We start from the raw sequence: 24,143 nt of genomic DNA on the forward strand, positions 1-24,143 counted from the left end.
CCCATTCCTATTCCATGCAGTACTGAAAATCCCAGTCAAAGAAATTAAGTAGGAAAAAGATCTAAAAGGCAACTAAATTGAAAAGGAAGGAAAATTATCTGTTTATTCACTAATGATATGATCCTGCATATAGAAAGTCCCAAAGACTACACCAAACAACTATTAGAACTAAAAAATTCAGTAAAGTTTCAGGATACAAAATCAATATGCAGAAATCAGTTGCATTTCCATACAATGATGAATTTTCTGGAAATGAAACAAAGAAATCAATCACATTTACAACAGCATCAAAAACAAAAAAATATGTATGATTAAATTTAACCAAAGAAGTGAAAGATCCATATACTGAAAGCTATAAGATACTAATGAAAAAGAAAAATTCAAGAAGACACAAATAAAGACATTCCATCTCCATGGATCTGAAGAGTTGATATTGTTAAAATGTCTATAGTATCCAAAGTCATCTACAAATTGAATGCAATCCTTATCAAAATTCTAATTGAAATTTTCACAGAAATAAAGAAAATAATCCTAGAAGTCATATAGATCCCAACCTTAATAAAGAACAAAGCCTGAGGCATTTCATTTCTGGATTTCAAACTATATTACAAAGCTACAGTAATCAGAATAACATGATACTAGCATAAAAAAACAGACACAGAGAGCAATGAAATTGAATATAGAGCCCCAAAATAAAACCTCACCTTTATGGTCCGCTAATCTTTGACAAAGGGCACAAAGAACATTCAGTGGGGAAAAGAAAGTCTCTTTCCAATAAATGGTGTTGGAAAAACTGGATATCCACATGCAAAATAATGAAATTGGACTCTTATTGTATATCACTCACAAAAATGATCTTGAAATAGATTAAGGGCTTTACTTTAACATAAGACCTGAAGCCATGAAACTCCCAGAAGAAAACAGGGAAAAATCTCGTTGGCATTGGTCTTATCAATGAGTTTTTGGATGAGACACCAAAAGCTGAAGCAACAAGAGCAAAAATAAACAAGTGGGACTATATCAAGCTAAAATGCTTCTGCACGGTATAGGTAACAGTCAACAAAATTAAAAAGCAACCTAAGGAATGGGAAAAAGTATTCGCAAACCACATATCTGATATGAGATTAACAACAAAAATATATAAAAAACCAATACAATTCAATAGCAATAATATTGATAATAATCCTATGTAAAAATGGGCAAAAGACCTGAGTAAATATTTTCCCAAAAAAGACACAGAAACATTCAGTAAGTATATGAAAAGGTGATCAACATCACTCATCATAGGGAAATGAAAATCAAGGCCCAATGAGATACTACCTCACACCTGTTAAAATGGCTATTATCAAAAAGGCAAATGCTTACTATACAATTCATAAATCTTAACCCTGGACATTTATCCCAGAGAAATGAAAATTTAGGTTTACAAAAACCTGTACACAAATGTTCACAAAGTTTTATTTGCAATAGTCAAAAAGTGGAAATAACCCTAATGTCCCTCAATGGGTCACTTTTAAACAAACTGTGGTATATCCATACCGCTGAATACTACCCAGCAATAAACAGAAATGAATTATTGATACATGCCAAAAAAGATCGACTGTTGGCTCATGTGGTTATATTTATGCATTTTATAGTCATGTGTTCCAGATCTTGTTTTAACTCGCTGATAAAATTATTCAATCCGAGGTTCCTTTTGTTGGTGTGTGTATGTGGTGGAGGGGTGGGGTGGGCGAGAGACAGAGAGACAAAGAGATAGAAAAGAGAGAATGAGTTACCATTGGATTAGGAAGAGGAGAAAAAATAAAGAGGAAGAGGAGAAAAAATAAAGAGGAAGAGGAGAAAAAGAGAAGGGGAAGGGGGAAATTTGGGCTTTATTCCCACCATGGAATCATTTATACCTAGTCAAGCCTGAAGATTCACCTACTCTAAAGCCAAGGATTGTCTTTAGATAGTCACAATGCCTTCTCTACCTTATTTCATAGTTTATATGAGTTTTGGTGATTTTCATCTGTATGTGAGGTTTTTTTTTAAGATTTTACTTATTTATTTGTGTGAGATACAGAGAAAGAGAGAGAGAGAGGCAGAGATACAGGCAGAGGGAGAAGCAGGCTTCATGCAGGGAGCCCAACCTGGGACTTGATCCTGGATCCTGGGATCACGACCTGAGCCTAAGGCAGATGCTCAACTGCTGAGCTACCCAGGTGCCCCTCCATGTGAGTTTTTAAATAACCTCAGTTTAACTTTCTAATACTGAAAATTCCCTTTTTCAATGACTACACAGAATCTAAATTTCCTTTTATTTTGTTAATGTTTCTCAGTACAACATAATCAACACTAAGACCCTCATAGATACTTTATTATATAAAAGAGCCAGCGAAAACTTTTCCAAATTCAAAAAGAACATTAAAAATGTCTGTTCATTTCAGAGATTGTCTATCTGCTCTATTACATGAAAGTCCATTGATTTTATAAGTTTCAACAACTACATCTGTTTCCATTCCAGTTATATCTGTATAATCTTGTCATTCAACAGCAATCAGATATGACCGTGGCCTCAAGATGAAGTCATAATTGCTTCATACTAATTTATCCTTATCCTCAATAATGGCCATTGACTTGAAGCCTTTGTGATCTTAAGTTTAGTTATCAATGTATTTCAGTTGTGTGTTGGACTTCATTAGGATATTACGTCTTGTTTTGGTTATCTTGCTATCTATGTTCTGAGTTCAGTTTTAATATTTCTGTGTTTAGCTGAGCAAAGGAAATTTAGGAATCCTCTTAATGAGCCTTTTGATTTTGCTGCTTGCTCTTTAACATTTACAAGGTGCTTCCAACAAAGTTCACATAATTTGATCCTTACAAAAATACCCATGGGGAAACAGGACACATGTTATTTTTCTTATTTTATATATGATAGAACTGAAGCTAGGGAAGTCACTTGGCTCTTAGGTGGCCCCCTTGGAGCTAGAATCTTTTAATTTTTATTTTGCTTTTTCTTTTTATTGTATGTATATGAGACGGTGGATACAAACTAAACATACTGTGGCAATCATTTCACAATAACTGAGAGTTAAATAATTATTATTTACATCTTAAACATACACAGTTGTGTATATCAATTATATCTTAATAAAACTGGGGAAATATAACTTACATATATATGCGTGGAAACAATGTTGTGACTCACAGCTAACTGCAGTCTCATGAGTATCCAAACAGATTAGAACAGATCCCCCAACATATAATTCCATTCGATAAACAAAGGGATAAGGAAAATGTGGGATACCTACGCACACACTGGAACATCATTACACAACGTTAAAAAAGGAGAGATCAGGGCACCTGGCTATCTGAGTCAATTGAGCATCTGACTTGATCTCAGCTCAGGTCTTGATCTCAGATCATGAGTTCAAGCCCCACATTGGGCTCCATGCTGAGCACAGAGCCTATTTTTTTGTTTTGTTGTTGTTGTTGTTGTTTGTTTGTTTTTTAAAGGATGAGATCTTGCTATTTGCAACAACACGTATGGACCTGGAGGGTAGTATGCTAAGTGAAAGAAGTCAGACTGAGAAAGGTAAATATCACAGGATTTCACTCATATGTGTAATCTAAAAACAAACAAACAAACAAACAAATGAACACAAACAAAAATATAGATACAGACCTATAAATACAGAGAACAAATGGTGGTTGCCAGAGCGGAGGCAGTTGAGGGGACGTGCAAGATGGGTGAAGGGGAGTGGGAGGTACAGGCTTCCAGTTAACAGAATGAATAAGTCATGGAACTAGAATCCTGTTCTACTCTGCAGCATTACGCACACTCTCTCAATTGACTAAGAAGGCTTCCCCATGATAATTCTATACTTTATTTTGTAAATGAGGAATTGGAACATGCATGAATTTTTGCATGTCAAAATGCAACCATACACAAAAAGGATCTCAAAAAATAATCATAGGCCTAAATGTAAAAAAACAAAATGACAAAACTCCTATAAGAGAAATGATAGAAAATCCAGGTGATTTTGGATTTGGTTGCGATACCTTGGTTACAACATTAAAAGTACATACCACAAAATAAAAAATTAAGAAGTTAGATTCACTGAAATTAAAATTTCCTATTTTGTAAAAGACACTGTTAAGAGAATGAAAAGATAAGTCCAGACCGGGATAAAAACCTTTGCAAAATGCTTATCTGGTAGAGTACTTTTACCCAAAATATACAAAGAATTGCTAAAACTGAACAAGAAGAAAACAACCCAATAAAACAGTGAGTAATGGCTCTAAATAGACACCTTAACAAAGAAAATACACAGGTGTAAAAAAGCACATAAAAGATGTTTAACATCATATGTAATTAAGGAATTACCACTTAAAAATAACAATGAGGTATCTAACTATACCTATCCATCTATCTATCACTATATATATATATATATATATATATATATATATATACTCTATATATATATACACCCACTAACAATGTCTAAAATTTTTAAAAAATGACAATATCAAAGGCTAGTGAGGTTGTAGAACAACAGGAACTTTAATTTGCTATTGTTACAAATACAAATGGTACAGCCATTTTGGAAGACAGTTTGGCAGTTTCTTACAAAAATAAACATACTCTTACCATATAATCCAGCATCCAAATTGCTTAGTGTTTACCCAAATGAGTTGAAAACTCATATCCACATAAAGCCTGCACACACATGTTTACTACAGCTTTATTCATAACTGCCACAACTTGGGGAGAAAAAAAAAGATGTCCTTCAAAAGATGCATAGATTAAAAAAAAAGCTGCAGTAGATCTGTAAGTGAAATATTAACTAGTAATAAAAAATGAAATTCACTATCAAGCCACAAAAAGACATGGAAAATTCTTTTTTATTCAGGAGTAAATTAACTTACAGATTTATATTAGTTGCAGGTGTATCATATAATTATTCAAAAATTCTATACATTCCGTAATGCTCATCAAGATAAGGGCACTTTTAATCCCCTCCATTTTCCACATCCTCTCCATCTTCCCTATGGCAACTACCAGTTTGTTCTCTGTATTCATGTGTCTATTTTTCTTTGTTCATTTGTTTTGTTTCTTAAATTCCAGATATGAGTGGAGTCATATGGTATCTGTCTTTCTTTGGCTGACTCATTTCACCCAGCATTATACACTCTAGGTCCAACCATGTTGAGGCAACCGGCAACATTTCATTCTTTTTAAGGCTGAATAATGTTCCCTTTTGTATATTCTGTATCCCTTCATCTTTAGTGGACACTGGGTTGCTTCCATATATTGGTTATTTTAAGCAATGCTGTATGAAACATAGGGGTGCATACGTCTTTTTATTTTCTTTGGGTAAATACCCAGCAGTAGAATACAGGATATGGTAGCTCTATTTTTAATTTTGGGGGAACCACCATAACTGTTTTCCACAGTGGCTGCACCAGTTTCCGTTTCCATCAACAGTGCATGAGGGTTCCTTTACAACCTCCAACACTTGCGATTACTTGTTTTGTTTTGTTTTTTTTAATTTTAGCTATTCTGACAGATGTAACATGGTATCTCATTGTGGTTTTAATTTCCATTATCCTGATGATTTGTGATGTTGAACATCTTTTCATGTGTCTATTTCCTATCTGTATGTCTTCTCTGGAAAAATGTTTATTTAGCTCTTCAGCCCATATTTTTAAATTGGATTATTTGGGCTTTTTGGTGTTGAATTGTATGTTTTTTCATATAGTTTTGGGTATTAACTTACATGAAGTATTCCTAAATGTATAATACTAAGTGAAAGATGTCAAACTGAAAAGCCTATATACTGTGTAGTTCCAACTATATAACATCCTAATAAAGGTAAGACTATGCAGATGGCAAAAAAAGATCAGGGTTCACAGATGTTTGGGGAGAGGGAGAGATGAAGAGATGGAACTCAGGATTTTTAGAGTAATGACATTACCCTGTATTACACAATATTGGTGGATACATGTTACAATACATCTGTCAAAATCCATACAATCAATGTGGGGCACAAATGGTGAACCCTAATATACCTGTGGACTTTAATTTATAATGTATCAATACTGGCCCATCAACTATAACAAATGTACCATATAATGTAAGATGCTAGCTATAGTAGAAAATGGTGTGAGGGCAGGGTGGGGAATATATGGCAACTCTATTTTCTGCTCAGTTTTTCTTTAAGCCTAAAACTGTTTGAAAATAGTCTATTAATTAAAAACATATATTCATGTCAGAGAATATGTAGCTCAAGGTCCTTTCAACTTTCTGTGAACCTTGTTTTTTATAGAATTAGTAAAGAGGATCACTAACTTCTGATTCTACAAGCCCATAAAATGTTCACATAGCTACTCAGAGTGAAAGATGAAAAGATAAATTAGTGATTCCTAAAAGCCTTCATTTTCACTCTGTTCCATCTACAACAGCTAAAAACAAAAAAACTGAAATCTTATGCAATATGAACACTGAATGAAGGTATCACACGTACGACAAGAAAATTTGCAAATGATGTCTCTATTCATTCAGTATTGCATGTTGCATAGGTTTTTGATTTGGAACTCCTCCCTGTTAAAAGTATAACAGCATAGGTATAAGGATTAGATGTATCTGTACGCAAATATATATATATATATATGTATATATATATATGTATATATATATAATACATATGCAAAAATATATATAAATTCAAATACACAAGCTTATAAATGCAAAAATGCCACTCAATAATTTGAGCTTAATTTTCCAAAGGTAATTTATATAAATTATAACTTTATACAAGAAATCATAGAATTGAAGCTTTCTCATCCCTTTCCGAGGTGAGATAATATCTATGTCTATTTAATTTTGATCGTGGTGACCCAGGAAAGGGGCCATGTCATCTTCCCCATTGAGAATAATGGTAGGAATCTTATCAGCCCCCTCCCCACCAAGCAACAATTAATAATAACAATAATGGTAATGTGAGAGCCGGTTTAAGCTATAATGATACCCTAGATGAAATGAAGCTCTGCCGTCCTCTCTATCACTGCATTCAGCCAGCTTGCTAATCAAATACTGGCAGATGAACTGGAGTTTAAGTAGCATCATTATTATGATTTAAATGGAGGCTCTTGTGAAAGACTGACAACCTTGGAAAGTAAAGTCATCCATTTATTCACAAAATAGGCAGAGCACTTGCAGTGACAATGCTCACTTCCCTTTTACTGACCTGCCAGGCAGCTTGAACTCTTTTCCAAAAGACCACATCTGGTGAGAAGAGAGTCTTAACCATTAAGGAGCAAATGCCCACATCATCATAACTAAAATAACAGTTCTGGCAAACTGGAAGCCTAAAAGAGCCCCGTGTACTATTCCTACAAGACTACAGGGAATTCATCTAATGTAAATGTCAAGAAACTGTATATTATACTTTCTGCCTCAAAAAATTTGCATATTATAAAGTTTAATCAAACTAAAAATGCGAGATACACTTAAGCTTGCACTCCATGCCCCAATGTTACTGCATCAGAGTTTTTGAGTGCTTGATACTCTATAGAGGCTTGGGGGGAAAGATCAATATAATCAGCCTTTCTTTACTCTCTATTTACAGTCTACACAGATTTTTATTTTTTTTACCTTTCAAAAGTCATGGGGAACACCATAAGCAGGATAAAGTATTGGCAACCAAATTTTTATGACACTTTTTCTAATTGATCCTCAATCATCATCATCATACACCTCTATGTTCACCACTGACTTCCTTCAAGTTCCCATGATACTCCATAATCATTTAATGGCCTTTGTCTCATTCCCTCAATCACCAACCTCAGGAATGAGATCCTTTTTCCCTGGGGAAAAATACCAACTATATATACAAAAATACTAAAAACATACTTTGTCCAAACCTTTTATGACAGATTAATCTATATGCCTTACTTGTATTAATTTGTTCAGTTCTCAAATAGTCATATTCTGTTTCCTCCTTTTCCAATATTTTAAGCAGTAGAATACCAAGTCCACAAAATGTCCAACAGTACATGAATTGTTAACAAATTCTATTTGATAGATAGAAAATTAGGTTCATAGGAGATAAATTTTTACCCATTAGGTTAAATGTTTCCATAGTCAGAAACTCTACCATGGCACTATTTGGTTTCTCTCATTCTACTGCAGATATGAATCTGATAAATGACTAAATCTAGGGGAATTCCTCAGGCATCATTATTCCAAAAAATCATTTCACATATGGAAATATAATTCGTAAAGAACAACAATAAAATCTGGGTGTGAGAACTTAGAGAGAATCTGCCACAATAATACTGTATGTTTCATGTATCATCAACACCTAGTTTCTTACATCCCCATCCCAGCCCTGCATTGAACTACCTTCTTCAACCAAAACCAAAACAAAATCCACCATTACGACCACAAAAACACAGACATACTTGCATATGAAATTATAAACAGACATTTTGTATGCATTTTTAAAAATCAAATGTTATAAATGGTTCTGATTAATAAATTGTCTCACAGAGGGATGTAGAATGAATGTCATCACTTATCCAAAAATGTTCATGGCAAATACTGCTGATTGATTGTATTGGTTTTCCCTATCAAGTTGTTAAAGGGTATGAAAATCATTCTTAACAAACTCTCCACGTAACATCTGGAGGTGGATTATAAAGTGAAATATAGTTCCTATATTTCCTAAGAAAATAGAAATACTGTACCAATTTAACTGCTAGTGGCAAAGGCCTTTTATACAAGCCCCAAATATGGAAGAAAAATGATACATGTATTTTATTTGGCTGTCCCTCATTTCAAAATCATCTGTCACAATTAATTATCTGGCATATTGTGCTGGGCAGAGGGCTCAGCAGTAGCCCTCATGGAACCCTATTTCTCATTTGCATGGTTTGATAAATGGTTTAGGTTCAGTTTGCTACCATGTTCAGCTATCAATCAACATTTAATTTTATTTTTTGCAGGTCTTCTTTATTAATTTTTTTCCTTTTGTAGGGAAAAAAAAAGTATACTAATTCCCTTTGAATAAATCTGCCACCTTTGTTTTTCCAGAAAAAAACTCCCTTTAGAGATGTACCTTAAAGGGAAGAAGAAGGAAAACAAATCTAGGAAGCTGACCTGTAGAAATGGTCTGCCTGTAACTGCAGTAAAATAAGAAGTTTGCTCGTGCTTCAAAGATTCTATGTGAGATACAAAATCTTAAATATCTTCAATACCATTGTTTCATAAAACAGATAAATTTATGAACGCAAAAACAAGTATTCCCAAGAAGATACGAAGGAAAACCATCTCAAAGTTCAATACATAATTGTTGAAAGTTCTACATATTTTGAGTGAAAAGAAAGTTGAGAATGGCCCTTATTTTATACGATACTGTGCCCTAGTGTCATCAGACATTTTCCCAAGAATTAATGCTACTTGAATAAGGTGCTGGATTAGTTTTAAAGGAAGTAACTGTATAGAACTGATCATTATTCTCACAGGTCTTTTAAAATTAATGGAATGCACATTCTTTATATTAAGAATCCTGACTTCTTTTCTCCCTGTGTGGAGCTAGCTACATATTCCTACCTCGCTGACAATAAAACTGGTGAAAACTGGCCATCAGAGGAAGAGCCTACAGAACAGTTCAATGACTTGAAGTAGTGGTTGTAACACTGAGCCTCCATTTATTCTCTCATCAATCTCCTTTTCCTCCACCTTTGACACTGCATTGAAAGAGAGATTAGGCTGAGTATTATTATTTATTATTATGATTTATTATTATTGTTAATAATTATTCTCAAACAACATAACAATTTTGGATAATTGGGCAGAAAGCTCTCCATGCCATGCCTTCCTCTCCACGTTTTTGTCTTTCTTTATTCAAAGAACTTTAGAAATGGAAAGAGATGGACAGGTTATCTCATCAAACCTCTTATTTCACAACCTAAAAAAACTGAGAAATAAAGAGGATGATGGCTTTCTGAAGAGTCATGCAATTAAATAGATGGTTGACTCCAGATTCCTATTCTAGTATATTTTTATTACCTCATTTTGTCTCTGAAATATTTTATATCTTTTATTTCTAGTGGATTTGCTGCTTTATCTTCTACTTCTTTCATTTTATTTGTTTGTTTTTACTCCTATCAAAGAGCTTTCAGGCATCTGTGTAGTTGTTCACTCATCAAATGGAGTCCTTACAAAATATGGAATTCTAGACTGTGAGGACTGAGATAAAACAGAGCCATGAGAAAAATATGTTCTAGAGAAATTACACAAGTTTAGGACCATATAACATGAACAAAGGTACTGATGTCAAGAGAAAATGACCACTAACCTGGAACTGAAAATATTCATCAACCTTCATAGAATAGACTTGAGAAGACATGAAGGTACCTTGTCAATAGAGTCCATCCAGGAAGTTCTGGCTTTGAGAACTCTATGGGGAACCTACTTAGTTCTTCTTCTTGTTCTTCCTCCCCCTCCCCTTCCCTCCACCCTCCTCTTCCTACTCCTCCTCTTCTTTTTTTAAATATCATGAATTTCATTGAATAACATAATGCCCAACTTTTCTAAAGGAATATTTATCCATTTATTCCCATCAGTATTATATGAGAGTTCTCTCTTTATGTTGTTCACTCATTACTTCATTATTTATATTTTTTTATTCAATTAATTTAAACTGAAAAACAGAAAGGAAAACACTTCATCCATTCATCCCGTCCCCACTGTCTGCTTCTGGCAAACACCAAGTTGTTCTTTGCATATGATTATATCTATCTCTATAGACATAGAGATATAGAATCAGATTCCACATATTACAGAGATTATATGGTACTTATTTTTCTCTGATTTATTTCATCTAGCATAAAGTCCTCAAAGTCCAGCCATGTTGTCATAAACAGTGAGATATCATTCTTGGTTATGGCTATATATTAATTATACACACACACACACACACAATTTCTTCATCCATCCATTGATGGACACTTAACTTGTTTCCACGTGTTGGCTATTATAAATAATGCTGCAATGAACATAGGGTGCTTACATCTTTTTGAATCAATGTTTTTGTTTCTTTGGATAAATATCCAGAAGTTCTTCTTAATTAGCAGAAGTCCCATGTGGATCAGAGTGCTTCTCCACTCCATCCTTGCTGTACAGTGAGCTTAGCTCTACCCAGGATATCTCTACTTCAGAACCCAACCAAGCCTAGCACGAAAGATGACTGTGTTCACTTAGGATATTTACCAACCTTTCACAAATTCTGACTAAAGCCACATGTTTTTTCACTGCCTCATTTCTTAGAACCAGCTTCATCTTTTCTCTCAGAACCCAGTTCTCTTTTCATCACATCTTAAATAATTTACATCTCATACTCTTCAAACGGTTTGGAACAGACATTCTCTCATCAAATAATAATGACTTATTTGTAAATTATTATTCTAATTATATATTGTACAATATAAAATATATACAAATCTAGACATTTTAAAAGGATTAGATGACAAAGTAAACACTATTTTATGACTTCTACTTTAATTTTCTACTGACACTATACAAGAACTGTATGTCCTCAGAAAAAATATTGTTAACCCTATTTTAGTGAAAGTAATGTAACTGAATTCATTATATTGTAAAGATATTCTTTAACACTTTAACTACAAGCAATCCTTGATTCAATTTATTTCAATCATTGGTTTTAACGGATCTCATAGCTTACAAGCATATCTTTCAAGAATATGTAGACAGACATAAAAGAAATGCATTAGTATTTGCACTTTCTGATTAATTATACCCATTTTTCAGTCACTTACCAATTATACAAAGACTATTTGTTTAAATTTATCTAGTAAATTCCCTCTCTCCTCCTTGATGTCATTTTTTTTCTTTAAAAACTAATTGGAAAGTATAATATATGTTATATAATTATAATTTTTATGTTATAAAAACTAAATTGGTATTCATTAAAATTCTTCACTTGGCAAGTTTTTAAATGGTGTAAGTTTCCAAGTATTTAATAATGATCATCATCATAACTAATAGTAATTGAAAACATCCCAATATCAAGCAGTCTCTTAACCTTTTCTATTATAGCTTCATTTATTCCTCATAATAATGCTATGAAAAAGAAATTATTTCTAATCTTTATATACAGACGAAGACATATGTAAAAGCTTCTTAAGTGACAGAACATTTTCCCAGCACCTTCTAGACTTCTAATTCTTCTTCATATTATCAAAGTTTTTGTCTGTCTGTTTGTTTTGGAAGTTGTCACTTTCTCAGTCATGTACTGTAACTTGAAGGAACAGTAAAGTGTAAGAGACTGGATGTGAGTGTGTGTGCATGTTCCAAAAATATCTTTTATACACCATAGTACTAAAAAACATTATCAACTCAGAAAATTGTTGCAAATTTGGAAAAGTTTTTCTGTGGAAAACCTCAAATTTAGCTTTGAAAATACTTTTACACACTTGGTTACAAAATAGCAAAGAACTTCTGTGTGCAATAAAGATTTCCATGGTCACTCTCAATCTCTCCACATAGTTTTATAAAGATTTTATCAAAAGCAAAACCTCAAACCCATCACGACTGGCACATGATACTGCAACTGGTTGCAGTAAGATGGGACTACATGAGGTGGCAGCAGGGTGGTGGGAGGAAGAGAGAGAGAGAGGCCGCCATCAAGATTTCTTCCTGCTAGTCACTCTCCAGCTCTAAAGATAGACTCTGACCTACCAACTCAGCATCATGTCAGGCTATCCAGAAATGCTGAATTTCTTTCCTATTTTTAGATTAAAGTAAATATATACAGATATTTAACGGTTTCTTTCTACATTTTAGGCTCCGCACCCCCCCCAGCATTTTGAGCACCCAACACTGGAGTTTAATCAGACTTGCACTTGTCTCACCAACAGATGCAGAAGTGTGGTCCTAATGTCTGTTACTGATGACATGCAGAAATCCAGAAACAGATGATCTTCTCTGGAGATAACTAGAAACTTCTAAAGTTCCAGAGTCAATGTCCATCCCCTAAATTGACATGTAAAGGAAATTAAACATCTTACACAGATGGCACTGGAAACCAGCTCTCACTCTATCCAGACAAAATGAGCAGGGAAATGGTTTGGGAAGATCAGCCTGGCATTCCTCATCTGACCTCCATTGGGATTCAGAGCATTTTGAAACAAGATTGGTCCCAAGACATTATTTTTGCTTTTGTACTCTTCTCTGAAAAACAAAAATACTGAAAAGTACTATCCTTCAAGAGGTACATTTTTTTTTCCCACATTTATTGTGATGTAGAATAGCTACAGGATTTTGGCAACTTCACTTTATCACCTATACCTCAATTTCCTTAAGTGCAAATTGAGAGTGTTAGTTGCAGCTCAGTGGTTTTCAAACTTTGTCAGCAGAGTCTTTTATTACATGACATGTTAGGTGGCATCATAAATATGAATAGGAACGAGGGCCCCACGTACTTGTTTTCCCCCTATGGCAGCTTGCAAGGTCACTCTGAGGAACCTGAAAGTGCCACAGAACACAGCTTTAAAAAACACCACACTAGGTCTCAAGGGCCCTCTCTGGCTCTAAGACACTATGATTGATGAGTCAGGAAACCTAATTCAGTTTTATACTTTCTCCTTGCCTCAATAGAAGATGACTCAATATTATAAAATGGGAAATTTATGTAACTCTGTCACTTAAAGGCAGAAAAATTGTGGTACAGACAATTCTACTGAAATGTTTTCATCTACACAGAGTTTATCCTCAATAAGGTCACTGAGGTTATTAACTAGACCCTTTGTACTCAACCATTCCCAAATAAGTTAAGTCGCTGCTATTCATTAACCTTTCTCTTTCTTGTTAAATAGAAGCATTAGAAATCATCAATAGATGAGTGCTCCAACTATACTTCTTTTGATGTGTACTTTTATTTTTGCCTTGCATTTTGAGGTCAGCAAACAAGCCAAAAGCCTAGGAAGGCACAGAGGCAATGGGGACACAGCTATATAAAGAAGGCTTTCATTAACCTGCTGACCCACCATAATTTCAAATGTCAGCAGCTAATCAGACACTCACTGACATCATCAATGGATGGAGAAGAGAGATATCCTGTGGGATCAATCTTCTTTCTTACTCTGAAATATATATTTATAACGCCAGAGGGTTACTTCTCCTCTGAAGTGATGGTGGGAAAATTTCCCTCTCCTATTGAAATACATGCTTCTAATGCTGAAGTTAATCATTAATTTTGATGGAACAGCAGAAACATGTATTTAAACGTCAGAAGCTGACTACATTATTGGCTACTCCTCTTCTAAATTCTCCTATGGCATTCTGACAACATGGGCAGCTGTAATGTTTGGCTCACTAATCCAGAAAAGAAAAGGTAAGCTAAACTATATTTCTTTTCATATAAAGAATTTTTCTCCATTAATTGTATTTATCCCACTGGGAAAAACGAAGATAGGAGTATTTCTATTACTTCAATTGCTAAAATTTCTAATATAATATCCAATGTTTTGTCCACTCCCCCAGAAACCCCAATCTCAAATGCATACAGAGAATGTTTAAATGCGTTCAACCAAATCCAAGAGAAACAGAAGGTGAAAATTTACTAAGAAAGGAAAGAATTTACAATCTAAATTTTATTAATTTTATGCCATATATAAAATTTATCTTTACAATGAGCTTCTCTTGGCAAAATAATCATTTAGACCCATTACTGACTCAACAGTCCTAGCCAAATACATAAATAAATATGAAATAATACCTCAAGTTTTAAACACATATAATGTACAACTCCTGGTCTCTACATATTATTTTAGATCTCAAAACAACAACAACAACAACAACAACAACAAAACCTCGTAATATAAGCATTCTTCCTCATTTGAGACTCTTATTGTCTCTCATTAAAGGTAATTGATACTATGAGAACATAAAATAAGCACCTCTGCATTTAATCCAATCCATCTCATTTAAAAACCATTCCCTAAAAATTTGATCTTAATCTTCAGAACAGTTAAGTGATAGAAACCAGGAAGTAAGAATCTGAAATGGATCATGTATTCTTCAGGATAAAATATCAATGTATCAAAGTGAGGAGAAAGAGTAAAATCTAAAAAAAAATTTGAGCAAATAAGGGAGAAAAATTCTATAAACTAACCACCAATACCTATATGAGTACATCAGCACCTGATTTCAAAGTTAAAACAAAACAAAATACGACTCTTAAAATACAGCATGAAAGATTTTACACCTAAGTTGTATCTTTAGTTGTGAGAGAATTCTGGTATAACCACAACCCACTAATGCTTTAATATTAATAGAATAATCAATACCTTTAATTTTTGGTAATGCTTTTATAATAAGCCAGGAAAGACTAGACTGCTAGTATCACAAAATTACTGATAGTCTAAATGTTTAAATTAGATTCCACATTTTGAGCAGATAAAACTAAGCAATAATTTTAGATCAGTGAAAAAGTCATTCTATACTCATTTTCACTTCAACAGATATCCAAGCTATTAATTTTATTTTAGAAATACCTCATAACAAAATAATAGCAGTAAGTATGTTCTTGCAGTTTACTTTCAGAGTTTGTCTCCTACATTTTGTAACCTCCTGTGAATCATTTAATATCCCTGATATTTTTATGGAAACCAAAACAATAACATAATCTTATATGAATCACTTAACCCCTATAGGATGGCTTTGAAGGTCAAGTAAAATACAACAAAAGAAGTTATAACAATTTCCAGTGAACTGATATATTACCAGTGAAGCTCATGCACACTCTGTTCCCACCATTTGAAACATGGGCAAATACAAACCAGCCTCTATAAGATGTGCCTTTTTTTGCCATGGAAAACTTAATATGAAAAAACTGATAGACTATGTGTGTAAAAATATCTAATAAGTATAAGAGAGACAAGTATAAAAGTTTGGGGGAAAAAATCAAGAGACTGTTTCATTCATATTATACTATATTTAAATTTGTGTCCCCCTTAAGGAGAAATAAACTGTAAACCATTGAATATTTAACATTGCACTTTTTCATGCAAGAAAGTTAATTTCAAGTCCCAATCAGCAGTCTCAATCTTCAAGAAAGGACTTAGGCCCTAAATCAAAAGACTGCTGAGGGGTTGTGCCCATTTTGAAATAAATTAAATGTTTAAGGTATGAGGTATTATTTTTTATGCCTCCTGATTTTTAGCTAACTAACCACTTTCAGGTTCTAATAAGAGGGATTCTATTTAGATATATGGGTAGCGAGATAGAGAGTAGATAATTAAATATGGATTTTTCTCTCACACTATACATACACACACAACTATAAAGTGTTAAATCAAGCATTATTTTCAAGGCTTCATAATCAAATACACTTATTTGCTCAAATGATTTAAATGGACAGAACAGTATATATTTGTCTTAGTCTATTATTTTTCCCAAATTAGTTGGAACATTTAAACATTTCAGATAAAGTCAAGGAATTTTGGAGATTCAGTGCATAAAATTTTAGGTTTTTAAGCCAAGCTATTCATTTTGTACAAAAGAAACTGAGAGCTACCCCAGCCTCAGATGAATCCCCTTATATAAAACATGAAGAAAGGGATGCCTGGGAGGCTCAGCCATTGAGCCTCTGCCTTTGGCTCAGGGCGTGACCCCAGGGCTTCAGGATTGAGTCCCACATCGGGCTCCCTGCATGGAGCTTGCTTCTCCCTCTGCCTCTCTCTGTGTGTCTCTCATGAATGAATAAATAAAATCTTAAAAAAAAAGAAGAAGGAAAATATAGTGTGTACAATAGTTCTCTTATGGGTTGTTCAGATGTTATGACCTCCAGCTTACTCCGTGGCATGGTTTATTCTTACAATCTGGGAAGGCCTGGCTTAATTTATTTAAACATATAACACTATAAAATACCTGATATGCTATTAATTTACACATTAAAAACCAGTTTAACAGAAACCGAAATTATTGATGTTAATAATGTAATTAATACTATATCATTGGTATACTTGGAAATTATATCTATTATTCCGTCTAGGTAATTGTTACACACTTAATTATTTGGAGAAACACGTTGAGATAGAACCCAACATTAAAAGCATATCATAGGGACCAACTCATGGACAATGTCCCCTTTTCAAAGTCCGATTTAATTTCATCTTCACTTAAATGAATGTCATGCATTCTATTTATAATCTTATCCAGCCACCTGAATTTAGGTGCAAAAATAAAAGGCTTGAAGCATAGTCCTGAATAGTAGATGTCCTTTGCTTTACCATGAATATATCCATTGTCTCCTATTGCTACATTTTGAGTCTGTCTACAAAGAAAAGGTTGCAACCAATATGAATGTCATAACAAAAGCTAACTGCGGTCACTGTTTCAGGCTGGTCTATACCATTATGCTTGGCATGCAGTGGATACTTATTTTTTCTAAGTAAATGAATGAATAAGTGCATTTGCTTAAAAAAATAAGATACATGGAAAAAAAAAAAAACCTGCCATTGGTTTATGTCCTATTTCCCAAAGGTGACGTCCTATAGTACTTATGTATTAAACATGCTCTTTTTGGTGTACTGTTTCTGTGGTCTTAAAACTCAATTAAGATTTTCAGTTTTATCTATCTACATTAGCAATCGTTAGTTACTCTTTTTTTGACTAATGTTGGCATTAATTTCTGTGTATAATTCATTGTTTTTAAAGCTCCATTGAGAAAGACTTTTATATCCCTTCATTACCCACAACTTATTTTGGCATTCAAATTTCTTAAATTAGACTCTAGTGCTATTGTGCTGGTGACCCTTACAAGTTTGTAAACAAATACATTTGTTCTCTATATATTTACGCTTTGCCTTCTAAACAGAGTGAAAATAAACCTACAATCTTTATGTATTCTCAACAGGCTTTGATGATACAATTAAAATACAAAGTAACCAGAAGTTAAATTATCAATAAGAGTCATTTATTTTGCATTTTTATTTTAAAGAATACTTAAGAGAATTGTGATGAATTAGCAGTGACAAACTACTTCTTGCAGGCTGATTTTGTGTGGAGAGTTTAATTAAACTTTGCAGCTGTTTATCTCTATGATGATTAAATTTTCATATGTAAATTACATGTATTAAGATCCAGATACTTATGTAAATGTCACTTGCCTTAATGTTTTGTGTTACTGTTATTAACATCTAACCATCAGTTTATAATCTTCTTGTATTGCAATCTATTGGCATGGGTACATTGTTAAAACAATTAGATTTAGATCCTAAGAACAAACAAATTTATTTTGCATTTTTATCTACTACTCAATGTTTATCATGCAATCTATTTAGAGAGAAGTAAAATCTAAAGCATCTAGGAAGAACACCTGTCTACTTCCAAAATCCATTCCTTAAAGAAGGCATTCTATGCACCACCGAATGTATACAAACAGATGATTAAGAAAAAAATGCCAACAAACAAAAACAATAATTATATTTTCCAGAAATGTTAGAACATGTAGACAATAGCAACAGATACAGTATAGCATATATTTTGGACCTGCTATGTGTATATTATCGATATAGTACTTCAGAAAATGAAGTCCCTTCACATCACCTCCATGTAAACAAGGAACTCAGCTTCTGCTTTTCAGATTAGCTCTTCACTCTCTGCAAGTGGAGGGAAGGGAGTATTTAAAACCAGGTTGCTGAGAAAAAAAAAAAAAAAAAACATCAAATAACAATGGAGGTCCTCACATTCTTCAACCTAACTCCCAAGCCTAAATCAACATACTCTTCAAACCATCAGAAATTTGATCTCTAAGTGGAATAAAAGGGAGTAGCTTACTAAATAGAAGTCACTCAAAATGCCATTAACACATATCCTTCTTCACAGATACTAGAGATGGGAATAATTTGGAGAATGTGTCACCTTTGTGACAATATTTGTGCTAAGTTTGATTTACTATCCACATCTGAATTCTCCCCACGACAGCATATGAGGTATTATCATCCTTATTTGAACTATAAAAAATAATCTACTCTGTTTGGCTCCAACAGATTCTTCTCTAATAAATCAAACTAAAAATGGAAACAAAAGGGTGATTTCCCCCTTCACTTGATGACTACAGTTGTTTACAGCAATGGACTCCTAACGGTCTAAAGGTTAACCTCCTTCAAAAATATATCTGTGCGTGCACTCTAATATATGTATATTTTCATCCCTATAGGCTTGTCAATTAGTAAATTGGATATTGGTAAAGCTTTATTTCTTTTGCATATAATACACGTAGGCAGAAGTCCTAATACTTCCTTTCCACATTACATGGGATCATTTTGTACATTTTTCTGGGTGCGTAGTCTACAAATCTGGATGTACTCGGTGTGTACGTAATAAGCAGTCTCAGGTCTCTGAGAGCTGTTTAGCATTTCTCTGCTGCCTGACTTTACCTACCCTTCCATCTACATTTCAGACAAGTTATGCTTACAGATTATAAGAGGGTGAGGACAAGAAGAGGACATGATACACCTAGGTAGATAGGCACCTATTCTTAAAAAAGTCAACATCACGGTATAACAGTGACTCCGAACTTCTGTAGTAAGACAGTTAAGTATTTTTCAAAGAATCACATATTCAAGTCTATTTTGTTTATGTGCATGGCCTAGCACATTTTAGGCACTGATAAATATTTGTCACAATAATGTTTAATTTTCATAATTCCTATCACTCCTCACACAACTTTCAACTAATTCATTTATTTACCTTCTCGCTTAAACAATAGAAGTTTTTTTCCTCACAGTTTTGGAGGCTGAGAAGCGAAGATCAAGGTGCCGGAAGCTTTAATTCCTGGTGAGGGCCATCTTCTTGTAGACAGCAGCCTTCCTGCTTTATCTTTTTGTGGTAAAAAGAGGGAGCAAGCTCTAGTCTCTCTTCCGCTGCTTTTAACCCCATCCTCACTAACCCCATCCTCATCAAGTTTCACTGGTTTATACTTAACCCCAAACTCAACCGAGTTGTATACATTAAATATGTAGCTTTTTTTTTTTGCCTTCTTGCTTTATCTTCATGTAGTAGAAAGTGAGAGCAAGCTCTAGTCTTTCTCTCGCTTTTTAGCACTAATCCCATCCTCACCATGTTTCATGAGTTTATACTTAACTCTACTAAACTCTACTAAATTGTATACATTAAATATGTGCAGCTTTTTGCATGTTCAATTATACTTCAGCAAAGTGTTTTTGTTTTTTTTAAAGAATTTATTTATTTATTTATTTGGGAGAGAGACGGCACAAGCAGATGGAGAGGGAGAGGGAGAAGTAAGCTCTCCACTCAGCAGGGAGTCCAATGTAGCGCTAGATCCCAGGACTCCAGGATCATGACCTGAGCCAAAGGCAGGCTCTTAACCAACTGAACCACCCAGGCACCCCTTTAGCAAAGTGGTTTTAAAGAAATGAAAATGACTCAAGGAAAGATGCCCGTGATACACCTAAAAAAGTGAGTCAAAGAAAGAAATCAGATGGTGGTTTTCTATGTATGCATTTATGTACAGATGATATCGTTTAGGTGGTAGCTCTGATGGAGATCAAGCCAGACTGGTCCAGGAGCAAAGGAAAGGTGCCTGAGTAAGGACCGTGTTTCTTTTCAAGTTGCAAGACATTTGAAAAACAAGTAGAAGAGAAGGATAGGGCAGTAAATGGAAAGTAGAACAAGATTCTGAAAATATTTGTTTTTGTGTCCTTCTGATGGAGAATGGCAAAGGATTTGTACCCATTACAGTTGGATTTGGTTGTGACACTGTTATTGACTGAATGGTTGCTTCCCTCCAAAGCTGATGATTTTGAAGACCTAACCCCTACTGTAATGATATTTGGACACAGAGCCTTTAGGAAGGAACGTATTTAATAAATTTATTTATTGCATAGACTCTCAGAATTCCTGTTTTTTTTTCAGGTTTTTAATGTCACTTCAATATTTAGAAGGCTTCTGTCAATGTCTCCAACTCTCTGTTTATACTTTATATGCTTATCAATTACAATCCTGTTTCTTTTATTCATCTTTGACATGAGAAATGGCAAAGAAATATTACATACCAAAGAAAACAAGATTTTTCACCAGAAGGATCCTTAAAGTTAGTTATAGTCACCTATCTCGCCCAAACCAAACCAATTAAGTGTATTGATCATAAGCTCCACCAATCTCCTTCCTTGTTTTGAGAGAACTTCAGATATATACAGTTATTTCTCACTTGATCCAGAGATAGCTGAATCCCCTCAAATTTTGTCTCAGTATACTGAAATATTTAAACTTTGAAATGCAAATTTGGCAAGTATTTTGTAAAAACAATGCAACAGTTGACTATAGGTTTTCTTGAGTGGTGATGCGATAATTTATACAAACTATCTCGCAATACAACTCTGTGAAACATTGAACTTTTCTCCTATGCCTCACACTCCTGAGATGACAAACATTTCTTCCTCTCTTCCTCACTATTCCCTCCGTTCATATGCACATTGTTTTCTTGTTCCCTTCTTGACCAAAGGTGCACACCACTTAGTGACAATCCCCTTTCAAAGACCTAGATCCTTAACATGTGGGTTTTCCTGCTATGGGCAGCCCTGAGTCTCAACCACCTCCCTCTTCTTACTCATGTCTTTATTAGTAGTTATGATACTGGAATTCTGGTGAATAAAATCCTCCATTTTGTTTCACCCAGTTAAAGGTAAGATTTAATAATGTCCATTCTTTCACGAGGTTGAAAGTGAAGGTTTAGTGTCCATCCTTCCCAACCCTCCCCATTTTTATCACCATTATTCCCCACATTTCAACACAGAGAAGTCATAATCATCTATTAAAAGTTTAAATCAAGAGTTCTGGGTTCCCATAGGAAAACAGTGAATACGTAAATTAGAATATATCCAAATATTCCCCAGCCACACTGATCTCTTTTCCTTACTCAAAAAATTAAGCTTCTTTACAATTTGCAGATTTTCCCCAGCCTATCAGGGGGAGGGAAACTCCTGCTCCTGACCATATCATGAAGGTAGGTTTCACTTACCTCCTCTTGTCGGCCAGTCAAGAGGAGCTCCATTCACTGAATGTCTCAGTACTTTTTTTATTTCTCAGAATAAGCACTTGTCACTAAGTAATATTTTTGCTCATTTGTTCATGTACTTGTTTTTTTATCTTCCTCCTCATGCCACGCGAACGTGAGTTCCACAAGAATAGGAAACTCATCTTCCTTGTTTGAGGTTTTATTAGTGGTGCCAAGACTAGGATCTAGACCTAAGGTATACTCAAAAAATATTAAAGTGATGCGTTGATGTATTATCCTGAAATTTATTATACATGGCTATGCTGAATGAATCTAAACTTTCTTACAAATGAGCTTTTCAAATATCTAAGGAAAGCTATCTTACTATCTTCATTTCTATCAGCTAAAAACTCCCATTCTTCTTCCATTTTTAGTCTATCCTTGACCCTGCTATCCTCTTTCCACACAGTTCAGTTTGTCTATATGCTTGAAATGTATGAAAATTTTAGAAATATTTTTTTAAAGATTTTATTTATTATTATTATTTTTTTAATTTGAGAGGGAGAGAGGGCATAGGAGAAGAGGAGTGTCAGAGGGAGAGAGACAGGCAGATAATAAATTGAGCAAGAAACCTGACCAAGGGCTGATCCCAGGACCCTGAAATCATAACCTGACCTGAAACCAGGAGTTGGATGCTTAACCAACTGAGCCACCCAGGCATCCCAATAAATTTCTCTTTTAAAGCTGTGGTGTGCAACTAAAACTTTCCAATACATACTATTACATTTACTTTTTAATCTATAATTTTAAATACCAAAAAATACAAATATATATAATATATATTATAAATAATATACAAATTACCATGTTTACATATATATATTACCATATATAATATATATTACCATGTTTCTATCATGAATATCTGACTCATATTAATGGTTGCTTTATTTGCCTCAGAGCTTTCACTTTTTTTTAAAATCAAAAACAAAAATATAAAGATACATTTAAAGCACTGAAGCTTCATCCCTCACCCTCAATTATTTTCTTCTCATTTCCTTCCCAAGTGCTGGTTCTTGAATTGCCTCTCTGATAGGTAGGGTCAAATTTGTATTATTTTTCACATACTCAGCCAATTTTGAATGTGTTATTTACTCAAAAGTTAATTTCATATGGCTGCCTCTGTCATGTCATGCTTCCTAAGTATTTTAAGTAGGACTGGGATCCCTGGGTGGCGCAGCAGTTTGGCGCCTGCCTTTGGCCCGGGGCGCGATTCTGGAGGCCTGGGATCGAATCTCACGTCGGGCTCCCGGTGCATGGAGCCTGCTTCTCCCTCTGCCTGTGTCTCTGCCTCTCTGTCTCTCTCTGTGTAACTATCATGAATAAATAAATAAAAATCTTTAAAAAAAAAAAAAAAGTAGGATTGCTTATCCATAAAATAATGTTTTCTCTTTCTGTGACACTACCCCTACCTTAAGTACTATAGCTCTTTAATTAACATTAATTAATAGGATATAGCAAACACCTGGAATTTTGATTAGCGTTATTTTGATTTCATAGATCACCTTTGGGTTGAACTGCTATTTTCTTAATCTATGCTTTTATTCAATATATGAATTTAAGGATTTAAATTTCTATAACTTTAGTTAGATCTCAAGTTTTTGAAATACACTATGTTTACTGTTCAGTTTGAAGCACATTCTAACTATAATTATAATTTCTTTGCTGAGCCACAAATAATTTGGAAATGTTTTATTTCATTTCTATATTGTGGGATTAAGGGGATTACTTTTTGTTATTAATTTCTTTATTAACTACGTTTTATGAGATCATGATGTGCACGATATTGTGCATTTGGCATTATTCTAATGTTGTACTTCTATTTTATATACATACTCTGTAACATTTTTGGTGCCCTTCTTTACTGAACTCTACCTTGTATCATTTCCTTTACACATTCCTGAGAATGAGTTTTGCCAATTTCCATTTATCTGAAAATAAAATATTATTTTATTCTCAGGTTAGGAATATTATCACCAGATACAGAATTTTTTTTAACACTGTTTTTCTTTATTTAAGATATCTTATGGGCCACAATTCTGTCTGAGC

The 24,143-nt window shown here is 34.0% G+C and overlaps 1 long non-coding RNA gene across 2 annotated transcripts in view; it reads right to left on the bottom strand.

Moving 5' to 3' along the window:
* LOC144291989 (uncharacterized) overlaps positions 1-20,115 on the bottom strand; it is a 118,865-nt gene extending 98,750 nt beyond the window's left edge. Inside the window, exons 1-2 of one of the 2 annotated variants that reach the window (XR_013359530.1) lie at positions 19,769-20,115; positions 18,623-18,713 (exon numbers count right to left, since the gene is read on the bottom strand). This is a non-coding gene — a long non-coding RNA (uncharacterized LOC144291989). Of the gene's footprint in view, positions 1-12,924; positions 13,048-18,622; positions 18,714-19,768 lie in introns of those variants that run through there. The other variant, XR_013359529.1, reaches the window with a different exon arrangement.
* Between the last annotated feature and the right edge of the window lie 4,028 nt (positions 20,116-24,143).

This window comes from Canis aureus, chromosome 20 (genome assembly GCF_053574225.1).
Source record: "Canis aureus isolate CA01 chromosome 20, VMU_Caureus_v.1.0, whole genome shotgun sequence".
Lineage (NCBI taxonomy): Eukaryota > Metazoa > Chordata > Mammalia > Carnivora > Canidae > Canis > Canis aureus.